This window comes from Myxocyprinus asiaticus, chromosome 12 (genome assembly GCF_019703515.2).
Source record: "Myxocyprinus asiaticus isolate MX2 ecotype Aquarium Trade chromosome 12, UBuf_Myxa_2, whole genome shotgun sequence".
NCBI lineage: Eukaryota > Metazoa > Chordata > Actinopteri > Cypriniformes > Catostomidae > Myxocyprinus > Myxocyprinus asiaticus.
Window position 1 is genome coordinate 48,510,647 of NC_059355.1, and position 23,379 is coordinate 48,534,025.

The window sequence follows — 23,379 nt, forward strand, 5'->3', positions numbered from 1 at the left end:
GTAAATGAACCGGATCAGATGGATTGTAGTCATGCTACTGTACTTAAAATTACTAGTAACTTGACAGGCTTCAGTTTTAAAGATCCCATGAAATCGGATGACGAGCACAGTTTTCTTTCTTGTGTTGACTCATATTGAAGCTGGGATGGGGCATATCAAAGGGCTCACCCCCTTTTTTATTAGGAGTAGCCAGTAAAGTTTAGTTTACATCAAAGGCATGAATTATGATTTGCAACTTGCTAGTGGTTTTTTCTTTTTAATATAAAAATGGTCACATTAAAACCGACTGGCAAACTTTTTTACCAGGCCTTCATCCCTTTTTGTACTTTTAAAATGTCTTGTTCCAGACCCATACTTTCAATATTAAACTATGAAAATCCCAAAAAAGTGTAAAAATACAAATTATTACAGGTTAAAACTATAAGAATCTAAACAAAGATTGAAATAAGCATAAACCATTTCAACATTTAATGAGTAAAAAGTTGACTTTCCCACAGTTGTGGTATTTTCACCACACCAAATGATTTTGCCCCTTATAAAGTCAATTCAAAAGTTAGTGTACTTGTTAACCAAGTGGTTAAAAGTTTCATTGAAGACCATGCTTGAGATAAAATATGAGACAAGTGATGTTTGAAGAAAACAGAAAAATAAAGGTAAACATCTTTTTATTGGCCGTCATTTCCAATCAAGCTGTAATTTTGCCAACTTATGCAAAACATGTAAAAATATAATTGAATTGCATGCATTTAGGATACATACAAAATAAAATAAAATTAGTGATTTTTTTTTTTTCAAGACTTTCTAAAAGTTCACATTGCTAAAACTGCCCCAAGAAACACCCATATGTGCTAAAAGTGAACTCCAATTTTTATTTAATTTGGTCTTCAATGCAGCTTCCTCAACACTGGAAATGAGAAGAAAGGGGAAGGGAAGTGTGATACTCCAATGCAGGAAGTGATTCCAAAGGGCACGCAGTCGGCTCATTAGGTCTGATTGAAGTAGGCTGTTGAATCATCTTGTCGGGTCTGGATAGGAGCGGAATAACGCAGGTGTTCGGTTCCACAAATTACACAAACGCACTGACCTCTACTTTTGGCATGTCATGGGTAAGAGCAATTGCTCTTCTGAGTCTCTCTCTGTCTCTCTCCCATTTTCTCTCTACAACAGTCAACACTGTGTTTTCTCGTAATTGCTGACAGCTATGACATTTTCAAAGAGAGAAAACAGAAGAAAGTACAGAGAGTGATCGGGAGAAAGAGAAAACAAAACTACACCTGAAATAGCAATGTGTGGAAAAGACAAAAGAGAAAGTGTGAAATCTGCTTTGAAGAACAGAAAGTGAAATTCTGGGGATAACTGGAGGTTTACAGATGATACCTGAGTGCTTATTAATCCTATTATATATAGGATTATATTTTATATTTCCTATTAGGAAATACTTTTCTATACACCACAGGTAAGCTTTGTAAACCTTGTTGAAAAGCATTCAATTTGATATTTTTGTGGTTCACAAGCCTCTAATTTGGAGTCCAAGTCTCATGTCAACCGTTTATATCGCATCTCAGGTCAATTTATTTGTGATTTAAATCTAAGACTCAAATTTCTGCATCCAAACACATTATGGCGTCATACAAGCCTCAATACAGCAAATAAACAAGATGCACATGATCGGACAAAATGTTCCTAAATTTTCCAGTTTTTATAACACATTTCTCTGGTGACTGAATTTAAGGTCACTGGCTACTAAAATATTCAAATATATATTATGGTAATCATATATTATAAATATTAATATAAAACTATACAAATTGTTATTGCTTATAACTGATTTCATTTTACACACAACTCTAATTTGACACAATATACAACATTTTCAATACAATGTTTTTATAACCTATTTCTGTGGGGTTTTCATTTAAAGACACTGATTAACAAATTACTTCAAACATATTAATTGTGTATTATAAATATTATTCATATATAATTTATATCAATATTAACATTAATAAACATAATACTTGAAATGTTTTTTCTTGCTTTTATTTTACATACTTTACTCTGATTTCACATATTTCTAGTTTTTATGTCCCATTATTGTTGGGTTTTAATTTGAGGACACAGGTAAAAGAAATCAGCTACATTATGTATATTTACATATATGTTTGTCATATATCATAAATATGAATCATATGTTATTAATATTAATATAAAATGATAAAAAAAAAAAATTTACTTTCATTTTACACACTTTACTCTGATTTAAAACACATTTTTTTTTTTTTTTTTCAGCTTTTATTACCTATTTCTGTGGGGTTTTAATTTAGATCATGATTTCTCAAGGATCCTGGTAAAAAATAAAAAATAATCAACAACAATCAAATACATATTATTTATACAATATTAATATTAATATAAAATCATATTAAATATAATTACAAAAATATTTACATTAATATCATTAATATTAATTATTAATAAAATATTAAGACTAATATAAAATGTGTACAATGAAAGACTTTACTCTGGTTTCACACACAATTTGTTTTTAATTAAATTTATAATTTATTATGTTTAAATGACACACAATTTCAGGTAGTACTTCAAGTAAATACTATAATGTTAGAAACAAATCTATATTAGTTTAGATATTTTAAAAATCCAATTGCACTTTAATAGACTTGAATATATCTGCGGAATATATTTTCTCTGCATATGCAATCTGTATTTTTATATCTTTGCATGTGTTTATATGAACAGCGATATCAGCCTCTTTACTGTCACTGGCAGATGACTGCAGGTTATGACCTCCTGAGCATCAGCTACATTAAACTTTTAAAAGCACTAGTTTTCAGTGTGTGTGCACCAGGGTAAACGACACATTTTGAATTAAGGCCGGCGCATCAAAAGGACTATTTGAACCCTGCAGAATGGCTGCGATTTGCTTCCATTTGTAGTATAACAATATTACAGTTTCTGTGCCGAGATGAGGACAGTGTCTGAACACTGAGTGCAAGTGGGCAAGAAGATTTAAGATCAAACGCAGGCACATGAAGACAATAAAGAATACATTTGCAGATTGAAATTGTTTGATAAGAAGCTTGTTTTAAAAAAAAAAACTATATTAAAACCAGCCTACGGTGGTTTTGCTGGTCTTAGTTAGAAGCCAAGCCGGTTTCCACTGGTCAGGTTGGTCTGATTTGATGGTTTTGAGGGGTTTCAGGGAATCTTCAGCTAAACAGCGGAACAAAAGCTCAGCCAAACTGAGAGACCACAACCAGACTGACAAGCTTAAACCAACCTCTTTAGACTAGTTTTAGTCTTTTCAGCATGGAAACTGGCCAAGGTAATCGGCTACATTTGCTAAACTTGCAACATTTTTGGATTTTCAATAATGTTAATATATTTCGACAAGACTTATATGTATCTCACACATTTCATTTTTAAAAACAACAATTGTTTGTAACACAATGTTAGTACAGCAACATTAAACATCTTCAAAGAGTAAGTGAAACATCTTTTATTTTCCGTATTTAAAAAAAGTACTGTGGCAGTACCATGGCACATAGATGGGATCATGTGGTAACACAATGGTACTGAATGATTACCAAAAAGAAAAATGCCATTAAGTTATCACGGTACATGCCACAAAATCATTGTATTACATAGGTAGAACGTCCAAAAATCAGGGTATCATGGAACTACCACGTTACGTTTTATTTTAATTTTTTTAATTATTATTATTGATAGTATCATATACTTCTAAGGGTGAATTTCATGAAAATTGTCAGGAACATGTTCAGGACTTATCACAAGCTAAACATAAAAAATAATAATAATAAAAAAATAATAATAATTTAAAAAAAAATGTGTTTAAAGAAAATTAAGCCTCTTTTTCCATAATCATTACAGTGGGAATTGCCATTGAGAATAATGAGAATTCCACAAAAAAAAAAAAAAATAATAAAAAAATAAATAAAACTTCTTTAGCATTACATTAATGAGAATATAAATGGGAAAATATAAATAAATGACAATGTCAAAATTAAAAAAAAATCGTATTTGTCTTAAAACAAGCTTCATTTTCTGTAAGCAAAAGCTGCAAGAAAGGCTTTTCAACAATGTTAAGACATACAGGACCTATTATTTTTATTTCTAATAGGTTATTATGCATTATGTACTTCACACATATTTCGTACAAGCTATTTAACTTATGACTTAAAATAGCAATCTGTAATTGTTTTCAACACACAGGCTTGTGCAAATAATGCAACAGTAAACATTTTAAAATATCTTTAAAACATATTTTATTTCTTCTACAAAAAGTAGGTAGAATGTCGTCCCCCCATAGTAATACTATGATTTTATTTATTTATTTTGTGGCTTTTTAAGGGTGACTTATGGGTGAACATGTCCATAAACTGATTTTCTTTAAGATTAATGCATTTCTATGTGCTTAACAAAATTCCATTAAACTGAATCGAGTAATCTTTAACAAAAGGCCTAAATATTTTACGTTTTATTAATTTAATTTAGTTAAAAATAACACAATTCAATTTGATGGAATTTTGTTATGAAACTGAAATGCTTAAATCTTAAAAATAGGCTAAATATTTAGTTTGAGTGTCCTGCAAAACAAAATCAAAAGAATGAAAAAGAATTAAGCATATACAAAAAAATACTGTATTACAGTAATGAGAATCTAATGAGAATTACCACTGAGAATAATAATAATAATAATAATAATAATAATAAAACCTCAAATCTAAACATCCGAGTGCATTAGAGTAATGAGAATTTTGAGGGGAAAAGGGCTTATATATTGGTCCTAAAACATAGTTAACTGTGGGATGAAATATGACCTGGACAAGTCTCAAGGCTCACGAGTCTCCCCCTTAAATACTATTAAAACTAATATGCCATTAATTTCTATCGCAAACGCTCTGTTTCAGCAGCAGCTCATTCCAAACAGTTAAGAAATAGACAGATGTCTAGGGTTTAGTTGAGGCAACATAAAAGACCCAGATGATGAGTTAGATATTGTGAGCACTACTTATATTCTAGCTGTCACAGTTATCACAGGCTGAATCTTTCATAATGTACGACCACAACACAGATAAATGTGACTTAAATGTAATAAAGAAGAGATATGTTCGCTCTCACAGATACGCCATCTGATATTGCATTGTGCGATGTCTTTTTGATGCCATGTGTTTCCATGCATCATGCTGTTTTGCAAACGTTAAAAACGGCATCAAATGGGAACCAGCGAAGACTTCGTTGTTTCTCGCCTCTCCATCCCATGTCATTCCACACTCAATATGATACAGCTAATGCAGATTTCCGAACTAATTAATCAGGATTAACTAACGTAATAGGATTTATTTGGGATACGATCTAACAATCAAGATAATATCGAGAAGGTAACTGCTGTGTGTAACCTAGATATGATTAACTCCTGAGCTGCAGTGCTGGGTGTATCGATAACACAAGATAACTTTACATCAGTGTCAGCGATTCGAATTATTCAATTCTAATTGAGGTTTAGTTAATTAGCTCAGAAGAGTTAAAAACTCCCAAACATTTTCTGTAAGCTTCTGACTGACAGCATGACGAGTCTTCTAGCCAAAGGCCGGATTAAAGCAGGATCTTAAAGGGATAGTGCACCCTTAAATGAAAATTCTGGAGAACATTCATTCTGCAATGTACTGTACTAAGTACAGCGTCTAACTTCAACACGGAAATTATTATGCATGATTGCAACATATTTCAGGTTGAATTCACAGGCAATACTGTAGCAAACAGGCCCTTAGGAACACATACACACACAGACAGAATAAAATCAAATGTAGACATCACAGACGTATGACATGCTACTGAACAGGTACACAAACAATGAAATAGACAAAGAGCAAAGACACATATACAGAAATATAAACAGACACCATGTTTACATATATGGAACTTTTCATAAAAGAAAAGTCCAAGTGGATGGACAAAACACGACGACATACAGCCACACGTCACAGTGTTTTGCATGTACACAGGCGTGTCACACGCACAGCGGCAGCAGTGTGCCTGTCTCTCACCTTTTTTGGGTTGAAAGGTTGTGTTGACCACTAGAGAAAAACGTACATACACACACAACTTTAGAACATAATCACGCAACATTCATCGACACACATTTAAAAGACAACACTAATTATGGAAATAAAAAATGATCAAAGAATAATGGATCTCACACATTACTGTTAAATAAAAGTGTAGACTGTACAGTCACAAAACCTATCAAGAAAATGTATTGGTCCTATATATATATATATATATGTATATACATAAACAGATAAAAGTTTATATTTTCCATGTAGAAAATTAAGCATATATATATATTTTTTTTTTACATTGTGACATTATTTTCATGACAGTTATGCACATCTTACCCCCTATTCTCATTACCGCAATGTGAAAAAAGACGGACATTATGATATTCTCAATACCACAATGTGAAAAAAACTTTAATTTAATTATTCAATTAAAATATTTTTTTATAAAAATAAAATATTAAAACAAAATACAATTTAATTCGTAAAGCTGTATACATCATAGTAGTACTCCTTTGGTACTGCGTTTCATTTCCTTGATTTTAATTGTAAAAAATATTTAATATAATTATTACATTTAAAATAAAAAAAATGAAATATATTTTTTAAATTAAATATTAAAATAAAATATAATTTCATTTGAAAATAGTATATATCATAGCATTACTCCCTTGGTATTGTCTTTAATTTTTGCAGATTTTTGTTTAATAAATAAAGAAAACTGTATTATTTAATATAATCACTACATTAAAATAAAATAAAATAAATAAAAACAAAATTTTATAAAAATAAATATTCAAATAAAATATTATTGAATTTTATCAAGTAGCATACATTTTAGCCATATTCCCTTCATTTTTGCTGATTTTAATAAAAATATATGATTTAATATAGTTATTAAATTAAAAATCGAAAATTATAACAAATAGAAAAAATTGAAATATTAAATGAAATATTATTTAATTTTTTAAAGTAGTATAAATTATAGTACTCTCTTGGTCTTGCTTTTCATTTTCTCAGATTTTTATTGAAAAAATTAAGAACATTTTATTATTTAATAATTCTAAAATTAAAATTAAATAAAAAAAATATATAATTTTTTTTTTAAAACATTAATAAAATATTATTTCATTTGTAAAGTAGCATACACCAAAGTAGTACTCCCTTGGATTTGTACTGATTTGTAAAGCATGTAGTAAAAAAAAAAAAAAAAAAAAAAAATTTACTGAGTTATGGTAATGAGAATCATCATTTAAAACCATGGGAACGCTAAAAGTAAACTGTCCTGATGCATTATGGTAATGAGAATTGGGAGGTAAAATGCGCTTAAGTGTCCTTAAAATAATGTCACAATGCACAAAATCTTAATCTTAATTTTGTTAAGTCAAAAAAGGTCAACATTATAAAAAATGCCAATGTCAACAATAAATGTTGCAGTTAACAGTATTTGCATTATAATTTCCCCCCACAATAAAATATCAGCATACTTAGTGCAATAAATGAGTTTTAAATAGTCTCTGCATGTGTAAACATACAATGTAAATGTTTCTTTGATAATTCAGAGGGTTGGACAGGGCTCCAACCATGAAAATTGCTTGATTTATGAACACTAACGAGTAATCGCACAGCTGTATTAGTCATTAAACCCGTGGAACAAATGACGAAGGTTTCACAGCCATATTCCACAGTTTTGTCGTTGAAATGCCTCCTATATGTCACATCATGATGTATTGTGTTTGCCATATGAACAAGATTCACGTCTCTTTTCAAAAATGTTCCACACTCTGGTGCACGATGAACAAATAGCTGGAAAAGCATGTTTAAAATGTACACAATTGTTTTGAAGTGTCAATGATTCACAGAATTTTCAGTTCAACATTGTGTCATGACCTTTATCTTGTTTTACAGTATGAAAGAGATGTTGGATTGGCCGGAGGGACAGAGCTCTCCTTAGACAGAAAAACAAGATATATATTTTCTCAGGTATACTGACTTGGTTGTTTGTGTGTGTGGTTTTTGAAACATCCATTTGTATATATTTATAATGCACAGCATGTTCATAAATCTCAGTGAAAACTTTCACTGGAAAACCATCCAGCATCTCGACGGGATAAATCGGCATTCCCAGGAGGGGGATGGAGTAGATATATTCCTATTCATAACCAACTCTGCTTTGCTATACAATTTATGGCAAGCTCAGTCTCTCTGTTTCTTTCTCTTAAAGGGATAGTTCACCCAAAAATGAAAATTCTGTCATTGTTTTAACACCATCATTTTGTTTCAAACGTGCATGACTTTATTTCTTATGCAAAACACTTAAGATTTTTAACAAATATTGCATGCTCACATAAACGAAAGTGACATGTATTCGGATGCTTTCACTGACGGTAAATAGGGTATTTTTTTGCAATGACATCACTGAAAACTTCTGTTTTTCTGTGATGAACACAATATTTTACTGAGTGCACCTTTAAGCAGAAATCTAACCAAATTTAGAGATGTTTATACTTAATGTTTCTCAATAAACATTTCATTCATGATCTGCAAATCAAATCAGAATTAATTTAAATGACAAAAATGCCAATGCATGAGAACATAGTCATTGTTGCTTAATTTTAAAATGGCAAAAATAATTGTGAATATATTGTAAAAATTCTATATATGGCCCAGTGCTACACATCAGCTTGGACTCTTTCAAACTCAATCCTTCCACATGCATTTTAGAATGAAGCACTACTTGGTCAAACCATCCAAAGATTTGATAACCTGGTAATTCAGAATGACTTAACCGGCAACATCCCCCAAAGGACATCACTTAGGCCTTGTTAGAGAGGTATTTGAAAAATTCTATACTGCCTGCAGTATGGCCTGACCATTCTCAATATTCACGAGGGTCTTGGCGGTAATCAGGCAGCTTGCAAAAGCTCAGCTTATCTCCATACAGACCCCACCGCTCCTCTTCTCTCATTCTCTCGTTCAAAGCACGAGCATGTTATGACAAAGGGACCTGTCTGTGATTCACACGAGAATGAACTGAAGCATTCACATCAAACCGGGCCAGTTTCCTGCTGCCAATACCTGAAGCTTCTTTCAAACTGGTTTATTATTTCGCCTCAGAGTCTGTGACTGTCACAGAGGTCTTTCTTTGTGCTGTCAGACAATGATGTATTTTTTTGCCTAAAAGTCTGCCAATGACTGGGAAACACCATCCACCTGACACCTATTTTTCAAGACAATGCGTATGAACTGAAGTACAATTTGTGCGCTACTAGTGCGGCACCAAACATAACTGCAAAAATAATAATTGTTTCCAAACAGGTTTTCTGAACTCTTACATTGGTTCGTACAGCACAAATCACCAAGCAACAATACAGAACACCCAAGTAACCACACAGCAATGCCTTAGCATTGTGACAGCAACATTTGCACAGGCAAATCCCACTCACATTTTCATTAGAACAGTGGTTACTAGGCTTTTCTGGCTGGTTGCTAGGCATTACCAGGCTGTTATAGCTGATTGCTACAGTAGGGTGTTTTGGTTGGTTGCTAGGCATTGCTAGGGTGTACTAGTTGGTTGCCAGGGTGTTCTGGCTAGTTGCTAGGCATTGCTAGGCTATTTGAGCTGGTTGTTTGGAGTTACTAGGTTTTTAAATTGGTTATTGGGTCTTGTTAGGCTGTTCTGACTGGTTGCTAGGCTGTTTAAGCTGATTGCTAGGGTGTTTTGATTGGTTGCTAGGCATTGTTAGGCTGTTTTGACTGGTTGCTAGGTGTTGCTAGGCTGTTCTAGCTGATTTTTAGGGTGCTCTGGCTGGTAGCTAGGTGCTTCTGGAATTTTCAGGCTGGTCACTAGGCATTACCAGGCTGTTCTAGCTGATTGCTAGGGTGTTTTGGTTGGTTGCTAGGCATTTCTATGGTGTTCTGGCTGGTTGCTAGGTGTTGCTAGGCTGTTCTACATGATTGTTAGGGTGTTCTGGCTGGTTTCAAGGCATTGCTAGGCTATTTGGGCTGGTTGCTAGGAGTTACTAGGTTTTTTCGACTGGTTATTGGGTGTCATTAGGCTGTTCTGACTGGTTGCTAGGCTGTTTAAGCTGATTGCTAGGGTGTTTTAATTGGTTGCTAGGTATTGCTAGAGTGTTCTGGCCAGTTGCTATGCATTTACAGGCTGTTCGGGCTTGTTGCTAGGTGTTGCTAGGCTTTTCTAGATAATTGTTAGGGTGTTCTGGCTTGATTGGTTGCTAGGCATTGTTAGGCTGTTTTGACTGGTTGCTAGGTTTTACTTGGCTGTTCTAGCTGATTTTTAGGGTGCTCTGGCTGGTAGCTAGGTGCTTCTAGAATTTTCAGGCTGGTCACTAGGCGTTACCAGGCTGCTCTAGCTGATTGCTAGGGTGTTTTGGTTGGTTGCTAGGCATTTCTATGGTGTTCTGGCTGGTTGCTAGGTGTTGCTAGGCTGTTCTACATGATTGTTAGGGTGTTCTGGCTGGTTTCAAGGCATTGCTAGGCTATTTGGGCTGGTTGCTAGGAGTTACTAGGTTTTTTCGACTGGTTATTGGGTGTCGTTAGGCTGTTCTGACTGGTTGCTAGGCTGTTCAAGCTGATTGCTAGGGTGTTTTAATTGGTTGCTAGGTATTGCTAGAGTGTTCTGGCCAGTTGCTATGCATTTACAGGCTGTTTGGGCTTGTTGCTAGGTGTTGCTAGGCTGTTCAAGCCGATTGTTAGGGTATTCTTGCTTAACTAGGCATCGCTAGGCCAGGTGTTTCTAGGCTTTTCAGGTTGGTTACTAGGCATTGCTGGGCTGTTCTGGCTGGTTGCTAGGATGTTCAAGCTGATTGCTAGGGTGTTTTGGTTGGTTGGTTGCTATGCATTGATAGAGTGTTCTAGCTGGTTGCTAGGGTGTTCTGGCTCATTGCCAACTGTTGCCAGACTGTTTTGGCTAATTGCTATGGTGTTTTGGTTAGTTGCTAGGCATTGCTTGGGTGTTCTAGCTGGTTGCTTGGATGTTCTTGCTGGTTGCTAGGCACTGATAGACTGTTCTGTCTTGTAGCTAGGTATTGCTAGGCTTTTCTACCTGATTGTCAGGGTGTTCTGGCTGGTTGCGAAGTGCTGCTAGGGTGTTCTGTCTGGTTGCTAGGTGTTGCTAGGCTATTCTGGCAGGTTGCAAGGTGTTGCTAGGCTGTTCTAGCTGATTGCTAGGGTGTTCTAGCTGGTTTCTAAGGTTTTATTGCTGGTTGCTAGGCACATCTATGGTGTTCTAACTAGTTGTTAAGAGTGTTGCTAGACAAACATTTTGAACATTTCTTCTATGTTATTCTGTTGGATTTATTGGATAGTAAAGAACATTTTGAATGTCAGTTATGGGAAAACCCTACCTCCGATCAGTTAGAAAAGATAAAGCAACCTGAGTCAGAACAATGAGGAGATCTGTGCCAAATTTGATGGATTTAGCTTGAAAGCTCAAGGAGGTGTTACAATTGATAATTATAATCTTGGGATTCTGTAAAAAACCTAAACCATGTCTGTAGAATGTCAAGCCAATTTAATAATCCTCGAAGAGTAAGCTATCACATTGAAAGCTCAATACGTTTGAGGCTCAGGGTGGTTCGATTGGTCAGCTGTTGAACTGAGTTATGATTGGTCAACGGAAGAGTGACTATAGGTCTATATTGATTATTTTGGCAGGAAGTGTGTATGTGTGTGTGCTAGGCCAAAACAGACTGATGGGATAGACTCCTGCATTGAATAAAACATTAAGAGCCCTCAAGAGAGACTGATGTGACAGCTGTGTTTGTAAAATAACACACACACACACACACACACACACTCAGGGTTGCAGGGTGGTGTGGGAATTAGTTGTTCTAAAGTCACAATTTAGAGTTGTTTAAACACTTTAATCTGCCGGTTGTTGCCAGTCTGATTGGAACACTTAAACCGAACAGGTTTCTAAAATGACCCCACAAACAAGCTTTACCACACTCACAGTTTCTAATCATCATGATCCTCAACCTTACATCAAGCAAGCTGTCATTCCTAGATCTAATAGTATTTAAAAAATACACAACAGTATAATCGAACAAGATTTTATATATTTTCTGGAGAAAATCAAAAGTTCTTGTCTGTGAATAACTCATCATTTAGTCTTTAAAGGAATTGATGAGTTCATACTGAGATCTCTGACTTTCGATTGCAGACTTCGGTATCTTGGCAAATCTGTGCACAGTTTGAGACATTGTTGAGATCTCTTCTGAAACTCTAGAGTAAACAAATGTGATTATTAGGGCCTTTTTCTCAGGAGAAAGAAGCGATACTTAAGCAATAGTCTCCATTTGCTCTCAATTTAACCCCATTGCTGTTTTAAAGAAACAATTGTTACATGTCATTTGAAAATTTTCATTCAAATGGACAATAGTCTATCTTGGTTCCAGTTTTCCATTCACTCAGTGGGTCTGTTTTTAGAGGTTTATAAGTTATCGTTAATAATCAATTTCCCTATGGAAAAAATGAATGGGATTCTTCCTTCCAGAACCAGACTGTTGTGCTCTGTATCCCCACAGAGAAGCGAATTTCCCAGTAATCCCTTATTAATGAGTCACTATCTCGAATCTTAAACACAGTTGCTGTAGTGAAATGGACGCCCTTTGAAAGCCGAGAGAAAGAGATTAGCAGAGAGCGATCATTTAGATATATTGACTGATGTCTTCTACTTAATGTGAAGCACAACCAGGCAGGATACCCTGACACACACACACACATTTCCTCGCTTCACTGTGCATTCTATTTCCGACAGGTCTAGTGAAAAATGGAAGTGGCATTGACTTGTTGAGGCCAGAACGCCAGACCGATCCATCAGAACAGTCCTGAAATGCAAACACTCGGAACCGGCGGACTGCATAAATCTTTGTCAGAGTACAGTGCAACAGGCAATACTTTTCTCCAAAGACACATACAGCGCATTCAAGGTATACATTTTATCGATACGTGTGTTATCTATGAATAGAACCCTTAACTAGTGTCATGCTCTACTAGTTGGCTACAGAAAAATGATTGGAGTTACCTTCCACATTCAACTCGAGTGGACTGAAGTGGAAAATGTGGATTGTGTTTAGATAGTTAACTTTGTTTTGAGACACTTAATATTCACATTTGCTGCTATTAGGGTTAGAGAGAGAACAGTTTTGAGTAGACAAATCTTTGACTGTCCGCATAAGATCTGGTCCACAATGCAGCTTTTTCTGGCCACGAACCGCCCACTTAGACAGGAACAGACCGTCTGACAGTTTTGTTTTTATGTGCTGTTTAGGGGTGAGATAATCTGAAATAGATTATACCATAATAAGTGTGGAAAAACAACATAGTCTCATGACAACTTGGAATAATTTGAACAAAAAGTATGACTTGTATAGTTAGGTTTTGGTTTGGGAGCTCCGTTTTATATATACTGTGTATATATATATATATATAAACTCAACACGTTGTTCGTTGCTTTGTGAAAAAACTTTTGTACAATACAGCTCATACCATTTCTTACAATTTCCCCACTTGTACAAATTATTACAACTCTCTCCTGCGATCAGCTTTGTAAAAACTACATTTATTTAAATAACCCTAACCCGGTTCAGTTAGAGGTTTAAATTCTATAAAAACCTCAACACATTTCTCGCAGCTTTGTGAAACTTGTTTGTTTGTAGCACACAGCTCACAATATTTTTTTACAATTTTGCCAACATGTACGAATTATTACAACTTTTCATGAGATCAGGTTGGGAAAAACTACATTCAAATATTGCAGCAGCATTTTTTTATGTTTAGGTTTGTGTTTTTGTTAGGGGTTTTAAATCTTATAAAAACCTAAACACGTAGTTCATTGTTTTGTGAAACACTTTCGTTTTTTTACAACACAGCTTGTACGATTTCTTACTGTTTCGCCAACATGTACTAAAAATTAAGACTTCTCGTGAGATTAGGTTGGGTTGGGAAAAACGAAATGAATTCAAATAATGGCGCAGTAGTCTTTACGTTTAGGTTTGGGGGCTTGGTTAGGGGTTTAAATTCGGAAAAGAAAAACTCAACACACCATTCGTTGCTTCGTGAAACTCATTTATTTTTGTACGACGCAGCTTGTGTAACTTCTTACGATTTTGCCCACTTTACTATTACACCTTCTCAAATTATTACGACTTCTCATGAGTTCGAAAAAACAAAATTATTTCAAATAATGGCATGACTGTCTTTACGAAGAGTTAGAGAAAATCAGCTGAAAACTTCTTAATTTCTGTGCAACAACTGTAATATTGAACTTTAAAAGTGTCACTAGAGTCCAGGGTGTGCTGAGTGACTCCAGTCAGGCTTCCTAAGCAACCAACTGGCCCGGTTGCTAGGGTGGGTAGAGTCATGTTGGGTTAACCTCCTCGTGGTCGCTATAATGTGGTTCTCGCTCTCGGTGGGGCGCGTGGTGAGTTGTGTGTGAATGCCGTGGTAACGTGCTCAACAAGCCACGTGATAAGATGCGTAGATTGACGGTCTCAGGCGTGGAGGCAATTGAGATTCGTCCTCCGCCACCCGAATTGAGGCGAGTCACTACGCCACCATGAGGACTTAGAGTACATTGGGAATCAGGCATTCAAATTGGGGAGAAAAGGGGAGAAAACAAAAAAGGTGTCTCTATACCACAACATTAAATATCACACTTACCTGTACATAAAAACACCATGGTACCATTTTGTTTCGACATGATACCATGATAATACTATAATTATTGACAAAACCACCATTATGAAGTACTGTGTACTGTGGTGATAGCTAGATGGTATCCGAGTGTAGTGCCAGAGATCTTCAGAATCCATGGCACTCAATTATTATCATTCATATTTACATAGTACACCAAGGTACCTAAAAAATACCCTGATATTACCATGGTACAAAAGAAAAGCATCCTTTAGCATTGTCTCCATGTAGATATGGTATTCACACAGTACAATGGAATATATCAAATTACTATGGTTTACCATCTAATATCATCACTGTATTGTCACCGTACTGTTTTGAAAGAGGCGTTTGATGGCATTCAACATCAGAGGATTGCAAGATGGCAAATCTAGGGCATGATTCTCCACATCCACCCAGACGTTGCATAAGACGACATCTCTACGCATCCATGCTCTATTTCTACTCATGGATCAAGAATCTCATTTAAACCCATTCAGTGAAGTGCAGACAAAGCTTTTAAAATTCCCTTCCTTCATTTATTGATGTAGTTCATTAAATTTGCTTGGATTAATTAGTCTTTCATTAGGAACTGCCAGCAAAGCTAATAAGTTGTGGGTTGATGGCAGTTGACGATACATGTCACATTCACTGTTGTCCTCTTTAATAAAGCATGTTTTTGATTTTCCATCCTGCCAAACATTTTCTCATTTAAAGTTGCACCAAAAGCAAAGGCTTTTATCCATCTGTATAAAAGGTTATTTTAAATTAAGCTTAACATGGTCTTTGTGTTTGAGTTGCCATAGTATGCAATAGACTGGCATGTCTTAAGGTCAATATTAGGACAAAAATGGCAAAAAAGAAACAGCTTTCTCTAGAAACTCGTCAGTCAATCATTGTTTTGAGGAATGAAGTCTATACAATGCTTGAAATTGCCAAAAAAACTGAAGAGTTCATACAAAGGTGTACACTACAGTCTTCAAAGACAAAGGACAACTGGCTCTAACAAGTACAGAAAGAGATGTGGAAGACCAGATGTTCAACTAAACAAGAGGATAAGTACATCAGAGTCTCTAGTTTGAGAAATAGACGCCTTACATGTCCTCAGCTGACAGCTTCATTGAATTCTACCCGCTCAACACCAGTTTCATGTACAACAGTAAAGAGAAGACTCAGGGGTACAGGTCTTATGGGAAGAATTGCAAAAAAAAGCCACTTTTGAAACAGAAAAACAAAAAGTAAAGGTTAGAGTGGGCAAAGAAACACAGACATTGGACAACAGATAATTGGAAAAGAGTGTTATGGATCTTAACCCATTGAGCTTTTGTGGGATCAGCTAGACTGTAAGGTGTGTGAGAAGTGCCTGACAAGACAGACACATCTATGGCAAGTGCTAAAGGTTGTGTGGGGTGAAATGTCACCTGAGTATCTGGACAAACTGACAGCTAGAATGCCAAGGATCTGCAAAGCTGTCATTGCTGCACGTGGAGGATTTTTTGATGAAAACTCATTGAAGTAGTTTGTAATTAGTAATTGTAATTAGAGCATAATTAGGTGGTTGCTAGGGTGTATTTAGTGGTTGCTAGGGTGTTGTTTTGGTGGCCTGGGTGGTAACATTGTGATCAATTGAATGCCACTCTGGTGAATAAAAGTACCAATTTCTTTCCATAAGAGCAAAATCTGTACATTATTCCAAACTTTTGGCCGCCAGTGTATATATAATAAAAACGTGTCAAAATTGTACAATTGTCAAAATTAAAATATTCGGCAATGGATATTCTCTAAAAAACAAACCTTTTTATATATTTCATAGTTATTTTGTTTTGTTTTAAGCATATACAGGTGCATCTCAATAAATTAGAATGTCGTGGAAAAGTTCATTTATTTCAGTAATTCAACTCAAATTGTGAAACTCGTGTATTAAATAAATTCAATGCACACAGACTGAAGTAGTTTAAGTCTTTGGTTCTTTTAATTGTGATGATTTTGGCTCACATTTAACAAAAACCCACCAATTCACTATCTCAAAAAATTAGAATATGGTGACATGCCAATCAGCTAATCAACTCAAAACAACTGCAAAGGTTTCCTGAGCCTTCAAAATGGTCTCTCAGTTTGGTTCACTAGGCTACACAATCATGGGGAAGACTGCTGATCTGACAGTTGTCCAGAAGACAATCATTGACACCCTTCACAAGGAGGGTAAGCCACAAACATTCATTGCCAAAGAAGCTGGCTGTTCACAGAGTGCTGTATCCAAGCAGGTTAACAGAAAGTTGAGTGGAAGGAAAAAGTGTGGAAGAAAAAGATGCACAACCAACCGAGAGAACCGCAGCCTTATGATTGTCAAGCAAAATCGATTCAAGAATTTGGGTGAACTTCACAAGGAATGGACTGAGGCTGGGGTCAAGGCATCAAGACACAGACATATCAAGGAATTTGGCTACAGTTGTCGTATTCCTCTTGTTAAGCCACTCCTGAACCACAGACAACGTCAGAGGCGTCTTACCTGGGCTAAGGAGAAGAAGAACTGGACTGTTGCCCAGTGGTCCAAAGTCCTCTTTTCAGATGAGAGCAAGTTTTGTATTTCATTTGGAAACCAAGGTCCTAGAGTCTGGAGGAAGGGTGGAGAAGCTCATAGCCCAAGTTGCTTGAAGTCCAGTGTTAAGTTTCCACAGTCTGTGATGATTTGGGGTGCAATGTCATCTGCTGGTGTTGGTCCATTGTGTTTTTTGAAAACCAAAGTCACTGCACCCGTTTACCAAGAAATTTTGGAGCACTTCATGCTTCCTTCTGCTGACCAGCTTTTTAAAGATGCTGATTTCATTTTCCAGCAGGATTTGGCACCTGCCCACACTGCCAAAAGCACCAAAAGTTGGTTAAATGACCATGGTGTTGGTGTGCTTGACTGGCCAGCAAACTCACCAGACCTGAACCCCATAGAGAATCTGTGGGGTATTGTCAAGAGGAAAATGAGAAACGAGACCAAAAAATGCAGATGAGCTGAAGGCCACTGTCAAAGAAACCTGGGCTTCCATACCACCTCAGCAGTGCCACAAACTGATCACCTCCATGCCACGCCGAATTGAGGCAGTAATTAAAGCAAAAGGAGCCCCTACCAAGTATTGAGTACATAAACAGTAAATGAACATACATTCCAGAAGGCCAACAATTCACTAAAAATGTTTTTTTTTATTGGTCTTATGATGTATTCTAATTTTTTGAGATAGTGAATTGGTGGGTTTTTGTTAAATGTGAGCCAAAATCATCACAATTAAAAGAACCAAAGACTTAAACTACTTCAGTCTGTGTGCACTGAATTTATTTAATACACGAGTTTCACAATTTGAGTTGAATTACTGAAATAAATGAACTTTTCCACGACATTCTAATTTATTGAGATGCACCTGTATATCAAAAATTTATCCAATTATCCAAATAAAATATTTGGCAATGGATATTCTCTGAAAACAAGCCTTAATATACAGGTAGAACATCAGGTTAATGTATCTTGTTTTTCAATATTTCTAATAGAAAATATGACAAAAATACTGCTTAATTAAATTATTATTATTGTTATTGCAACGTGTTGGTGGTGGCTGGTGTCACGCCCTCTCCAGTCTCTCCCTCTCCTGCTCTCACGAGAACCACCTCTGCAGTGTTTTAGTTTGCCCCGCTCTTCATTCCACACACCTGTTCCCCATTCCCTTAATCAGTGTCTTGTGTATTTAAGCCCCCTGCCCCCCATCCACATCCCCATCTGCTTCAGTGTTTGCGAAGTAAAGTCTTACTATTTTCTTTTTTTTTTTTTTGTGCTCATTTTGTTATCTTGATTGTTTTACTTTGTACTGTTCTTTAATTTTTTATTAAAATAATCCTGCAATTGGGTACTCGAACAACGTCAGTCTTCCTCATTCTTCCTGTGCCTGACAGCTGGGGCATTGTATTAATCTAAATTTCTCCTCAAATAGAAAATGATTGGAATATTTTGGAGTTTCTTTTCCTCCTATTTATTTAACTAGATTTTTGCATTTTCTTACAAAATTGCAAGATATTAAGACTTGTTTTCAGAGAATGTCTTGAATTAAGTTTATTTCTTACCCTAAAGGCTTCTTTTTTCTTTTATTTTGTTTGCATTTGTTCATTTTTGCTATGTGTGGGTGGTTGCCAGAATGCTTCTATGTGGTTGCTAAAGTGTTCTGAGTGATTGAGTGTGTTGCTATGGAGTTGCTACTGTGTTCTAGGTGGTTACAAATGAAGAGTCTCTATGATTGTTTGGGTCCCTCCTTATTGTTTTTATTGTATTAGTAATAGTGATGCTTGCCTTGGCAAACACTACTAATAATCTTAAAGCATATTCTGCAACAGAAAGGCCTATAAAAGATCAAAAAGGAGGCGCTCGGAAACATGAATACTGTGGTTTATTCAAACTATCACATCTCACTTTGATGGGGATGGATATGAGATTTAGCCATCCGCACAAAACCTAAAAGTTCTCACATTTCACACCAGATGTACATGGTGTGATCAGACTTGGACTGGATTTGACCTTACTGCAACAGGTCATTAAAGATATTACACGGATCAGAACGACATCATCTGTTAATACAGTGTCTAAGTTTAAATTGTAAACGCTCATGATATGAACAGACATGCCCTAAACGTAACATTTTTCCTCATAAACTAACAAAAATCGCAAGAATTTTGGTATTTCAGATTGCGTAGACCGTCAAGACTTCAGAAACACCAAATAACTGCAGAACATTTGGTGGTGTTTGCTAAAGCAAGCATTACTATTTTTATAGCTCGTAGTAAGGGTTAGTGATTAAAATGGCATTAACATAACCCTCACAGAGGAAGGCGATTAACATATTCAAGGTTTTTGCCTGCTTGGCCAATATTACACCGTTAACGGGGTCCTTTCACAAATTTAAGACTTGGTTTCATGTGTGTCCACACGGTGGGCAAATTGGAAAAGATAACACATGACTCTCTCAGATAAGCCGCCTTGTGCAACCACGAGTAAATTAATCTCAATCTTCCAATGTTGACAAAAACATACTAAAAATAAACAGAGCGAAGTAGTTGGTTTCATTGTTGGAAAGGTGGTGTAAAGGTAATGGATGTTTCCCAATGGTCGACACGCTCCATATGCTTTTAAGGGTGACACTATTTACAGAAATGCCACAGGTGTGGAGGAAAGCATTTACTTCTAGTGTAGAGTGGTTGGGTACATGATTTGTCTAATGACCATACATTGCACAAGAGTGCTTTCTGTGAAAAATAAAAACCTCCTGTAAAAAAATTACAATTGTAAAAGTCAGTCTGATCAAGTATTGAGAGCAAAAAAAATAAATACAATTATTTTCACAAATGTACTAGGTCAGTATACAGGGTAGATTGTTAGAATGCTATTCCAAACATATCCAAACTTAATAAATGGCAACACAATTGTAAAGGAATAGGGCAGACGATTAATGACTGACTAGAGATAAATCAGTCGCATTAAGACACCGAGTTTCAAACACAGCACATTCTTTAGTTCTGTGTCTCACCATAGAAGCTCAGGCTGACCTACTTAGTGCAGTGATGTGTGCTGCTAGTGTTGGGGGGGGGGAAGGATCTGGCAACAGTGCAGCTCAGCTTCGACATTCTCTCTCACACTGTTTTTATTTCACCATTTCTCTGTCTGTCTCGCATCTGATGGGGCTAAGTCTACAAGACATTGCTGCTTCTAGCTTGGATCCTTTTATGCAATCAAATGTTTATTTAGGGATTTACATGTGTAGTCATGCCATAAAACGTACTTAAAACAGTCCTCCTCCTAAATACTGCTGTGAAATATGCATGAAAAACACAAGCCATACATTTCCTACTTATCTGAAATGACATCATGAATACTTTATAGATGTATCTAGAACACAATGAAAAAATTACTGGTTAAACTAGATTTTTCGCCATGGCGATGTTTGCCTGTGCGCAAGTCGCCACAATGCGGCTAGAGTGTTGTGGCTGGATGCCATGACATTATTAGGTGGTTGCTTGGGTGTTCTGAGTGGTTTTTAGGGTGTTGCTGGTTACTGTGGTGGTCTGGGAGGTTCCTAAAGCATTACTAGGTGGTTGATAAGGTATCCTGAGTGATTGTAACAGTGGTATTGCTAGGTGGTTGCTATGGTGATCTGGGTGGTTCCTACAGTATTAATAGGTGGTTGCCAGGGTATTCTAGGTGGTTTCTATGGTGGTCTGGGTGTTTCTTAGAAAGTTATTACTGTAGGCAGTTAGGGTACCTACAGCATTATAGGTGGTTACTAGGGTGTTACGAGGTGGTTGCTATTGTGGTCTGGGTGGTTTTTTAGAGCATAATTAGGTGGTTGCTTGGGTGTTTTTAGTGGTTGCTAGGGTATTACTTTGGTGGCCTGGGTGGTAACTAGGGCATTCTAGGTGGTTGCTAGGGTGTTGCTAGGTGGTTGCTATGCTGGCCTTGGTGGTTCCTAGGGCATTACAAAGTTGTTTCAAGTGGTTGTTAGAGTGTTGCTGGTTACTATATTGTTCTGGGAGGTTTCTTAGAGCATTATTAGGTGGTTGTTAGGGAGTTCTGAGTGGTATTTAGGGTGTTGCTTTGGTGACCTGGGTAGTAACCAGGGCATTCTAGGTGGTTGTTAGTGTGTTCTGAGTGGTTGTTAAGGTGTTGCTGGTTGCTATGCTGGTCTGGGTGGTTCCTGGGGCATTACTAGGTGGATGCTAGGGTGTTCTGGGTGGTTGTTAGGGTGTTGCTAGGAGGTTGCTATGCTGGTCTTGGTGGTTCTTAGGGCATTACAATGTGGTTTCAAGTGTGTTCTTCGTGGTTTTAGGTTAACCTCTTAGTAACCTGTTGATGGATATTATGGCGTCATGGAGGTTCCAATGGCATTAATAGGTGGTTGTTCTGAGTGGTTGTTAGGGTGTTGCTATGTAGGTGGTTCCTACAGCATAACTAGGTAGTTGCCAGGGTGTTCTAGGTAGTTGCTAGGATGGTCTGTGTAGTTCCTAGGGCATACCAAGGTGTGTTCTAGACTTTTCCGTGTGGTTGTCTGTCAGGTGTATTTTGTTGATTCATGTCTTTTATTTTGAAAAGTTTAGTTCCTGTTCCCTAGTCATGTGATGTCTTGTTTCCCTCCATGTTCATGTGTCATGTTTTCATTGGTTTATTGTTTAATTAGCTTGTTATGAGTTCTATTTTTTCATTGGTTTATGTTCTCCCATGTCTTGTATTTAAGCCCTCATGTTTTCATTGTCTAGTTGTCAAGTATTGGATGTGATCGTAGATGTTTAAGTCAAGCCACGTTTATGTCAAGCCATGTTCAAATCAAGTCATGTTCATGTTTATGTTTAGTTTAGTTCACATGTAGTCAGGGTTATTGGTTCTCACTTTGTAAATAAACTGCACTTGGGTTCTTCATCTCATCATCGTCTTCATCATAGTCATTGCCAGCAGCCAGCACACGTTACATTGTCATGGTGTTTTTGGTGGTTGCTAGGTACTTGCCAAAGTCAAAAGAGCCCAACGTCTCTGATATTCTGGTATCTAGATGTGACTCTGGTCCAGTGTAAGTATACAGGATTTTTTTAACCTGTTTTATCATCCAACAGGAAAAATCACAAGTAAGTTTGAAAATAAATCATACCTCTCTTCAACAAGCCACATGATTGGAGCTATCATTCATGTCCGTAACACAATCAATACAGAACAAGTTGTAATTTACTACAAAATATTACTACTAAATATAAGCTATGGTAATAGTAATGCTTGCCTTAAAAAACAGCACTGATGTCAGTTAAAAAGAAAAAAAAAGGGGGGTTAGCATTGGACCAAACCAGCCACAATGAATAACCTAATTGTTAAACTAGGGCATTGCAAGCTAATGCCATCAGAGAGCATGCATTTCTTTTAGCCAATGAAGACCTTTCACAGAGAGTGCATCAGAAGTATTTGGCTAAATATGTAGACAGTTTAGAGAGACAACTTTGCTCAGAATTCCCAGTGAGCACAATCTACGCCACAGGCCAGGTCAGGTAAAGCTAATGTACACACACGAGCAGTAACACGTGAGAACACTCATGGAAAATGCCCGTGGGGTCAAACGGTCTATGCTAACCTCATGTGATCCGTGCAGCTGAGAGCCACAGCTCACATCTTCGCGCATGAGCTCATAACTTAAAGAGTGGCTTACAGTTCATATTCCATTATGGATTACAGAACATATAGAGTGTGTATTAGTGTGTTAGCATGTACCGCACATGTTGAGTGTGTGTGTCCCCTTTAATTAACACAAATATGTGCATTTTTATCACGGATAAGTGTGTGTCCTCAAGCCTTCGTTTGCATCACACACACACACACACACACAGCACTTCTCATTTATATTCTCATTATCTTGAGCTCTCTGGATCCTTGCGTATTAAAGCAGCAATCAGAGCGGTTTCAAGCCCTTAAAAGCTCACCACGAATCCTCTGTCAGCTCTGACAGGTCGCCGCTCCTCAGATGAGGGACTCCACATACGAGGCGTGACAGATGGTCATTGTTAACATCTGCGGTCCTCAAAT

The 23,379-nt window shown here is 36.5% G+C and overlaps 1 protein-coding gene across 1 annotated transcript in view; it reads right to left on the bottom strand.

Moving 5' to 3' along the window:
* LOC127449602 (solute carrier family 12 member 5-like) overlaps window positions 1-23,379 on the bottom strand; it is a 153,584-nt gene that overhangs the window by 98,050 nt on the left and 32,155 nt on the right. The gene's annotated exons all lie outside the window — the stretch shown is intronic.